This window comes from Macrobrachium nipponense, chromosome 2, assembly GCF_015104395.2.
Source record: "Macrobrachium nipponense isolate FS-2020 chromosome 2, ASM1510439v2, whole genome shotgun sequence".
In the NCBI taxonomy this organism is placed as follows: Eukaryota; Metazoa; Arthropoda; class Malacostraca; order Decapoda; family Palaemonidae; genus Macrobrachium; species Macrobrachium nipponense.
The window spans coordinates 117,726,498-117,736,688 of record NC_087201.1 but is presented as its reverse complement, the minus strand read 5'-3'; the positions used below and the strand labels follow the sequence as shown (position 1 = coordinate 117,736,688).

Sequence of the window (10,191 nt, the reverse complement as noted above, 5' to 3'; positions counted from 1 at the left end):
TTGATGTGGATGACCGAGGTTGAAATCCATGTTGAAAATCATTTCAAAAAAGATTAATCCATTACTTTTATCGAAACACCTTATGGTAATCTATGTACACTGCCAGCTTGTAACTGGTCTGTAGATGCAGAAATGTAAGAAAAAAAATCAGTCGAACAATAAATAAAACATGAACCAGAGAATGAAGGCATAGTACCACGGAGGATCTGGTGTCCGTAACTTATGAGAGAGAGAGAGAGAGAGAGAGAGAGAGAGAGACTAATTCGAATGTGCCTCTGATGATGTGGGAGGCCCGAGGGACAGGTTGGGTTTAGGACTGCGGGGGTGACTTCTCTGCCCCTTAAAAAGGCCAGCAGCGTCCACCACACAGCAGCTCACCGGAACTTCGCAAAAGGTGAGGACTCTCTTACTTCGAGCCTCAAAGCAATGCTAGGAGTACAGGGACATTTTATCTTATTTATTTTTGTCTGTAGTGGTACTAAACACAGTGCATCCGTGAATTTAGTTGCAGAATAAACCTCGGAAGACATAACCAGGAGTTGGAATGGGTCTTCACTTTCCTTTGGTCTTGGGCCGGGTATTCACGCTCAGGTTTATCAGTCAGTCTACCCACGACTGTTCGACGGATGAGCGTTCACATGTAAAGAGTAGAACTGCCAGTCAGACAGTCAACTCGAGGATATTGCCCTCATTTCTCGCCTAGCCTTCGTAGTGGCGACATAGGTATATGGCAGCAATGGAAACTCCGCTGGGTGATAAGGATGCAGAGTTACATAGACTAGCTGCTGCAGTAATTCATTTCAAAACAGAAAAGAAGCAAAAAGGCATAACAGAGTAGTCTAAATATTGCCTATTAAAGAGAGCTGCCTATTCTCATACAATATTAATGAATAAGATTAAATTAGACCTGGTGATTGGTTCAGTTATTTATGATATAGCTTATACCAAATTGTCTATCGCATGGAAATTTTTTTATTTTCTGTCATAAGATTTGGACTTACACCGATCTACAAGTAGCACCGCATGATCTAACAATGAAATGAATTAGGCTTATACATAGTTTATTCATATTCTGGTCCGAGCAGCTGAGATCCTTCTCAGTCAAAGCCCAGCGGCGAACTGACATAAAAAATCGTTGGTTACCTGTCCACACGAGCGATCACCTGTCAGTCGGTCGAAAAACTTTAGGTAATTCCATCAGTTCATCAGTTTTGGTGAGTGGACTGACTCCGCCCACAAACTGTCGTCCACACGTACGTACGTTTTAACGTCAGTTTCGATGAACTGACAGGGAGACTGACAGGTAAACCTGTGCGTGAATACCCTGCCTTGCATTAAGCTTTTGGCATGTAACAGTCAGTGAAGAAAGTTTAAGGTTATCGATGATTCTAAAAAAAGGGTTATATGATTCCATCAAATTTTCATAATTCTATATGATATCACATTGCCTGGAAAAGCACTAATGATTAGGAGATGTGATATACATAGAATTAAAATGACAATAACAACACACAAAAAGTAAAGAGGTTTATGAGGTCTTTGAAAGTGTCCCTTCACTACCTTTGTTAATACCCAACTGTTGTACTTGCTGTTGTCTTTATTCCAGTCGTAATTCAAGAAAATCATTGATATCGAGGAAGCAGAAGATCTTCGGAATTTTGTAAATAGCATCACGATGTCGAAGTGGCTTCCATTGGCTTCACTCCTGCTCCTCCTAGTCCTATGGACGGAGACAGTGGCTCCAGCTCAAGTGGATTTTGAAAGATTGGGCGACTTGGAGGAGACAGCTAGGCAAGCGCCAAGTCGAAACACCACCGGATTGATTTGGCCCTGGATCGTCGGGGGAATCATTTCTGCAGCCGATCTCACTTCCTGTGGAGACAGGGGCTGTATAGCTCGCAAGGGCCGATGTGGATTTAATCATTTCAAAACCTGCTCATTGAAGACAATGACTTTGTGCTCTGGATTGTGCACCTGCTGCGTCCGTGAGTAATATCAATCTAAAAATGGTTTTAGGTACTTTCTTTTATTCTTACATTTATGTTTACAGCCACTGCTCAAAAAAAGAGAGACAGATGAATTGCACATGAATGCTATGCATGAAATGCACCCGCAGGATTTCAACAAAGATAATGACTCAGTATCACTCCTTCCAATGCTGCCTTAATTACGCGAAAAGACATTCTAAAAATTCACGTTGCTTTTTTCTCTGCAATAATAAGCCAAGCAATCTGATGTAACCAACATTTCATTAAAAGATACCAAGCAGTGATATTTATCCAGATATATATATTTCGTATGGACGCTTTCAGATAAACCATCTTCATTATCATTTGGCTCACACACACACATATACACACACACATACACACACACACACACACACACACACACACCACACACACACATATATATATATATATATATATATATATATATATATATATATATATATATATATATATATATATATATATAGGCAGTCATAGTAGTGAATTAGAAATCTTAAACCATTGCTATTTTCATGAAATCGTCTTATAAACTGAAAATATTTCAAATAAATTGTCATTTGATATTCGTAAAATAACTATAATTTCATGATTATGGTTGATAATTCTGTTTCACTTTAGTCAATACTTTTGAAGCATAATTCCTTCAGACACATCATGTTTTTCTGGAAAGTTCCAGAAACCTTTATGACTTAATGTCTCATCATTATTTTCCCATCCCAGCATAAGCTCTTCAGGGAGACAGGCAGGCGCCAGCCTCCACAGCATTTGAAAGACGACGAACTTGGACCGAGGAAAGGACAACACAGCTTTCGGGGACACTCAGCGATCGCACTGGAGCCACAACTTTCTGAAGATAAACTGTGCGAGCGATTGATGAAAGCAATCAACTCTGTTTTCTGCAGAACGACTTTTCGAAGAAGAGAATGGTCTGATTTAACTGAAATCATCGCCTGCAGCAGAAAGTAATCAACACTGCTTCGTAATCCAAAAAATGAATTGTTTATCACAATTTCAATTGAGATGATCTGGTTAATGGAACAATTAAAAACTGGAAAGTAATCAGTTTATTTATGATAAAAAATGTTTTAGAAGTTTCTAATAAAACTGAGGCATAAGTTATCCTGTATGTAAATGTATTCTAGATAAAAGCAATACCACTTGTAAGAATTATTAAAGCATGAAAATAAAAACAAATAAATGTGGCCAAAGAAAACAACGATTTTGTAAGCCCCAAGAACTTTCAAAATCATCTCGAAATTATATATGTATTTTTTAATGAAACTATTATTTTCATTACGTTCTTTTTATTGTTTCTGTGTTTACTGGCATCTCTATCAACAATAAACTTGCACCGAGACAACCTCCACTGCAGAAATGAAATCACTGTCGTAACAGGAAGACTAAAAAGCAATGAGAACTCGTCATCTTGGATGTTGAATTCATGTTAATTTTTGTTTGCCGAAGCTGTGTGTGTGTGTGTATGTGTGTGTGGAGGATACAAGCTGAAAATGGCTGTTGAGTCCATTCAGTTTACTTTCCGGTATTGCACTAGTTTTCAAACAAGATTTCTCTTGGATTTCAGATTTAGCACAAATTAAGGCAATGCTCTCTCTCTCTCTCTCTCTCTCTCTCTCTCTCTCCTCTCTCTCTCTCTCTGTAACAAACTGCAGGACATAACTCGGTGTTGTTGCATTAGATGATGAGCTGTTAGGTATTGTAAAACGGTAAAAGGCCATAAAAAGAAAGGTTTCCATTTTGTATTTTAATTTCCTTCATATAAAGAAAAGTGAAAGATGAGGATATCCTCTCAAACCAGTGAGAAATATTTTTTATAAGAGTTTCATTCAGGTAACATTTCTTAAATATTAAAAAAAAAAACTTGATGAAAATAAGAGTAAAAAACAAGCTTACTGTAACTGAAAAGGTTGACTACTGCTTCACAGAGGACGGCAGAGGATACAACTATTAAACATTAGGTACTGCATTTTTGATTCGCTTAGAAAAAAGCATGAAATATAGAATCAAATTTCTTGTCTCCTCTGCGAACTGATAAATGGTTTTTCATTATCTAAATTATACTTTATATATTATCCTGACAAAATCGCACAGTTTATTGTCATTTTGGTCGTATTAAGGATGTTGCTTTCTGTCATGACATACTTGATTCTCCCGTCTCTTCCATATCTTGAGCAAAACTACATTATGCATAATAAATAAGTATATCTTAGTTTAATGAGACCACTGAGCTGATTAACAGCTCTCCTAGGGCTGGCCCGAAGGATTAGATATTTTTACGTAGCTAGGAACCAATTGGTTACCTAGCAACGGGACCTACAGCTTATTGTGGGATCCGAACCACATCTGGACCACCGGATTGGTAGCCGAGTACGAAATCCACTCGGCCTTAATTGTTTTTTATATCTTCATGTTTTAATAATTCTTTAACTTAGTATTACTTTTATCTAGACTACTTTCACATACAGGAAAACTTATGCCTCAATTTTATTATAAAGTTCTAAAACTTTTTTTCATCACGTTTTAATTGTTCCAGCAACCAAATAATCGAAACTGAAATTTGTGATAAACACTGAATTTTCTGATTTTCGAAAAAGTGCCGATTACTTTCTGCTATAGGCGATGATCTGTCTATAAGTTTATTTAAAATAAATCTATCTATTATTAAGTTAAATTCGTTAGAATATGTGTTCCCATTGTCTATGTTAAATTTGATTGAATACTGGAAGTATTGGATGCAAGGCTTGTGTTGAATAAAGTTGATATAAGTTTATCTGTAACAACCAGCTTTTCAATGTTTGGAAAGAAAAACGTTATCGAAAATATGTATATTCAAGTAGACGAAGAAAATCTTCTGAACATCAACGCTCTTTCATGGCTGACATCCTTAAATTGTGATCGGTATTAATGAAGTTTACTGTTATTAGTAAATTTGTGTTTTTATTGTCATCATTATTAGCATCAAGTGTGTTCCTCGCCCTCAGGTTATCTCCATAATGGTCCTTAATCGCAGTGGCATCTTCTGAAGACGGCCATATCTTCTTCCTCCAGAAACTCTCAAGAATGGTTGTATCCTTGAAAGTGACAGTTTTCGGTGGCGGACAATTACTGACGACGGATGTGGAATCCGTACAAATGCTTCCTTGATATTCCAGTATTTCGCTGGTTTCATTATGCGGTTATAGTTACAGGGGAGAGTGGGGTAAGAAATCCCCCTGAAGAAGATATGCTTATATTGTTTACAGTATTGCTGCTATTGACCTAATAGATATATTTCTAGAGAGCTTTGTTATTGGTGCATCAGCGACTATAATCGTGAGAAGCTGTTAGCAATTTAGGATAGTAAAAACATGACCTAAAAAAAAAAAAAGAACAAAGGAGCCTTTTACCCCATGGGTGGGTAAGAAGCCCAGGTTGGGGGCTTTTTGCGCCATACCTAAGATATTGTGGTACTTCATGAAAACAACCATTTATATTGAAAAATAGGCGTCAATATTTGATAATATAAAATATTTAACCCTCCACACAAAAATATTCAAGAATAATGTTGAAAAATATACAGTAATTAATCTAAGAATTCTTAGTTTCTTGTAAAACGTAGGAACTTTTTGGTGTTCATAGGAACTGAAATTAGCAATATTGTAAAATAAATTGACACTACCTCTACGTGACAGCTGTAATAGCACGATTAGAAATAAATTTACTTTCTTTATTTAGCACCAAAAATAGCGCAAATAAAAGAAATAAAGGATAAATTTTACATAAGAACAAGAATGACACCAGTAAAAAAAGGTAGACTAATTTTCTTTACATAACTCCATTCTCTCTAGCTAAAGTCCTGTGATTGTGGTGGCCATCTGGAATTGTAATGTGCTTCTCCGTTCGACTTGGCTTAACAATTTTAACAGTCATGTAGCCAGTTTTCGAAACAATCAGCATTAGACCACCCATTTGCTGTGCATCTAACAATTGATCCAGATGGGCTGCTGATCAGTAGTGGAGTCATCCTTTTACAGGCAATATATATATATAGGAGGAAGATAAACTCCAGCTGCATTCATTGCACAAATAAGTTTTAGTCTGTCATCTCTCTCCACTGGTTACACGTCCAACTGATCAGATGGGGCAAAAAGCCCCACCTGGGCTTCTTGCCCCAAAGCGTGGTGGGCCTTTGACCCCACATGCCATTTTTTAGAAACAAACTCCACCTGTACCCCAATTAAGTTTTAAGTCTGGATTGCAGTGCAATATATTGCTTAGTTCTCATTTAAAGTATCTGTAGTTAAAGTACTGACTTTACTGACAAGATGTCCTTACAGGATATCCCTGATATAGCATACTTACATGAAAGGTGTCCAGAGAAGAAAAATGCTTTTTCCCATTGTAGTTCTTTCTGGCTGTTTGGTTCAGAAAGCTTCAGGGAGATAGTATTGCTGCACTGATCAGCTGACTAAGTTACTATAATATGTAATAAGCACTAAAATAGGGGTAGGCCTTTTACCTCACAGGGGCCTTTTACCCCACTCTACCCCATTCATGAAGTCTTTATTGTTCACAAATGAGACCATAAAAGAAATAACTTTGACACTTTTGCTTTGAAGTTCCCTTAAATTAAGAAGTGACAGTGTATAATGACATTCTTAGATGAAAGTGTCGAGTTATTAAAAACTACAAATACTTCAGAATTAGGAATGAATCAAGGTTTTGCGAAGAGAGATAATTAATAATGCTTTATCCTCTTAGATTAACTGTCATGACGACTCTGTTCGTTGGTACAGGTTAGGAATTTGACATCAGTTTTAGGATGACCAGGCCCTGTGATATACGTCATCTTTGTCCCCCGTAGGGAATTAGTGCTATCAGTGCACCCCATGCGGTGCGCTGTAGGCATTACCTGAGGTTCTTTACACCGTCCCTTTTTACTATACCTCCCTTCATACATCCTTTCTTCTGTCTTCCTGTCCGTCCTCTCCTAACAGGTCAGTCACAGTGCAACTGAGAGGTTTTCCCTCGTTTACATCTTTCAGACCTTTTACTGTTAATTTCCGTTGCAGGGCTGAATGACCTTATAGGTCCCAGCGCTTGGCCAACATAACTTTTAAGAAATTCTTACACACATTTTATTTTAGCTCTATTTCAGTTAATTTATTTGCGACTCAGTTGCAAAAAGTGAAAAGGAAGAATGAATTAGAATATAATGATAAAGTGAGCAAAAAGGTCACACTTCAGTCCTAAGCAAAACATGGAGTGTATGCATGCGTGAGAGAGAGAGAGAGAGAGAGAGAGAGAGAGAGAGAGAGAGAGAGAGAGAGAGAGAGAGAGAGAGAGAGAGAGAGAGGACTAAGTGTCTCGGTGTATCATTTTCATTGCTACAATTTGTCTGCTGCCAATTATTGTATGTTACTCGAGGAATATCAAGCAGGCATCATATCCGGATGTCACAAAAAATTCCCAACTTTATGACATGAATTAATCAAGGTAGTTGACCTCTCTATCGAAGTCCTATTTGTACTGCAGATTTAATACCCTGTATTTTTTCTTGATCATATGTACTTTTTGCCCCCTTCAAAAGAGTATTATCATAATTTTCATACGAAATGTTACATAGAAATAGAAATAGAAATAGAAGTATTCATTTGAGAAAAATCTAGAGGTCAGTAGAATGCGGCTATCACATGGAAAATCCTAAATACTTTTCTATTTTCTCCAAGGTACGTGTAATGGTTTTGTTTTCCTTTCACGTGTTTCGGAACTGTTGCATTGGATCAGATTTCATAGTCTGGTCTATGCGCCAACATACAAAATAGTTATAAGAAAAAGACTGATTGCTCGTGGAGACGTGTGCCAGCCTTAGTGGGATTGGCATCGTTTTAGTTTAATTGAATAGTGAATCGTGAGCTGTGGATTTTCTGTACTAACTCTTCATGCAAGGCCAGACTTTGATAAATTTACGAAGTATATATAGTGACTACACTGACCGTGAAGTTGAAGCATGCCTGAAATTGTTCACGTATTTCTGAATCTTTAATCGTGTCATTTTTATCTGATTTTTCATTTTTGTTTTCGTTTGAAGGTAAACACCGTGTTGCACCTATCTGTATGTAAAAAAAAAAGAAAAACTACAAAATGATATGTATATTAAATCTGAATATATACTGGCTGTACAGTAGACATGCAAAAAGTCTGTAAACAATGATTTGACAGAGAGAGAGAGAGAGAGAGAGAGAGAGAGAGAGAGAGAGAGAGAGAGAGAGAGAGAGAGAGAGAGAGAGACCCTACCTTACACAGACCTTACATCTTGTTCGGGTTGCCCCAGGTCCCTCAGTGTAAGGCACCTCTAATGTCTACCAAAGAGTTGCTAATGCATCTTCCAATCTTTGATGGTCTGGGATGCAGCTTAGATATTTGTCGAGCTTATTCTTAAACACATTTACGCCACTCCTGATATATTCCTCATATGAGCTGGCAACGCATTGAATAGACGCTGCATTGTGGATGCTGGTGCGTAGTGGATTAATGGCCTGTGTGCTGTCCTTAGTTTTCCTTGTATAGTTTTGGGCACTACTAATCTACCTCTGCTTGCTCTTTCTGATATTTTTAGCTTCGTGATTTTTTCGGCAATTCCTTCTATCTGTTTCCATGCCTGAATTATCATGTAGCGTTCTCTTCTCCTTTCTAGACTATATAATTTTAAAAATTGTAGTCTTTCCCAGTAGTCCAGATCCTTAACATCTTCTATTCTAGCTATATAGGACCTTTGTACACTCTATTTTTGTAATATCCTTTTGATAGTGTGGGTACCATATCATATTGCAATATTCAAGTGGACTACGAACATACGTTTTATAAAGCATAATCATGTGTTCAGCTTTTCTTGTTTTGAAGTGCCGTAACAGCATTCCCATTTTTGCTTTGCATTTTGCCAATAGAATTGCTATTTGATCATTGCATAACATGTTCCTATTCAACATCACACCAAGGTCTTTAACCGCTTCCTTATTTGTGATTGTCTCGTTATCAGGTCCCCTATATGCATATAGCTTTCCTTCACTATCTTCATAATTTATTGATTCAAATTCATCAGAGTTAAATACCATCCTATTTAGCCCATTCATATACTTTGTTAAGGTCTCTTTGTAGCGCGTTCCTATTTTCATCACAAGTAATTTCTCTACCTATTCTTATGTCATCGGCGAAACTACTCACTACCGAGTCCTTAACATTACTGTCTATGTCTGCAATCATAATAACAAACGGCAATGCAGCTAGCACCGTACCTTATGGCACACCGGACATTACCTTAGCTACATCCGATTTCACATCGTTTACAATAACTATCTGTTTTCTGTTGTGTAAAAATTTTTGTATCCATCTTCCTACTTTTTCCACTAAATTATGTTTTCTAATTTTCTTCGCTAATATTTTATGGTTCTACCTTGTCAAAAGCTTTTGCAAAGTCTTGATAAACCACATCTGTTTCTTTTCCGTTTTTCATATTTTTATATTTGTTCTCACGGTGGACTAACAGTTGGGTTTGTGTAATTTTTCCGGGTACAAAACCATGTTGTCCTATATCAAAGAAATTATTTTTTATTAAATGTTTCTTAATATTTTTCTTCATTACCCTTTCATACACTTTCATAATATGTGATGTTAGACTCACAGGTCTATAATTACTTGCCTCTAGTCTTGATCCACTTTTGAAAGTAAGGGTAATATATGCTAATTTGTGCTCATCATAAATCTTGCCTGTATCTACACTTTGTCTTAATGATATTGCAAGAGAGAGAGAGAGAGAGAGAGAGAGAGAGAGAGAGAGAGAGAGAGACAGACAGACAGACAGAGAGGTGGGGAGGGGGTGGGATGAAATCGAAATATTCACATTTGTTGGCGTGCCAAACACTGGAGAAATGGTAATGCCGGGACTTTCAATCACAGTAAATTAAACATTTTTTGTGACATTAATCACTGGCATCCTTCGGTCCATACATCAAAGTCACCTGCATTGACTGGAATACTTAAAAATTGTGGGTTAATTGGTTTCTCTTGAACAGACATACGTATATCTGACGATACGTTCTGTGGGTCAGTAACCCTAAATTCATACGAGATGTTACAAAGCAAGAAAAACAGTAACATCTTTTTTCGTTTGGAGGATTTTAGG

The 10,191-nt window shown here is 37.1% G+C and overlaps 1 long non-coding RNA gene across 1 annotated transcript; it reads left to right on the top strand.

Annotated features, from left to right (window-relative positions):
• Positions 1 to 257: 257 nt before the first annotated feature.
• On the top strand, positions 258 to 3,765 carry LOC135220932 (uncharacterized). Its single transcript, XR_010315822.1, has 3 exons — positions 258 to 394; positions 1,607 to 1,985; positions 2,733 to 3,765. It is a non-coding gene; the product is annotated as an uncharacterized LOC135220932 (long non-coding RNA).
• The last annotated feature ends 6,426 nt before the right edge of the window (positions 3,766 to 10,191 follow it).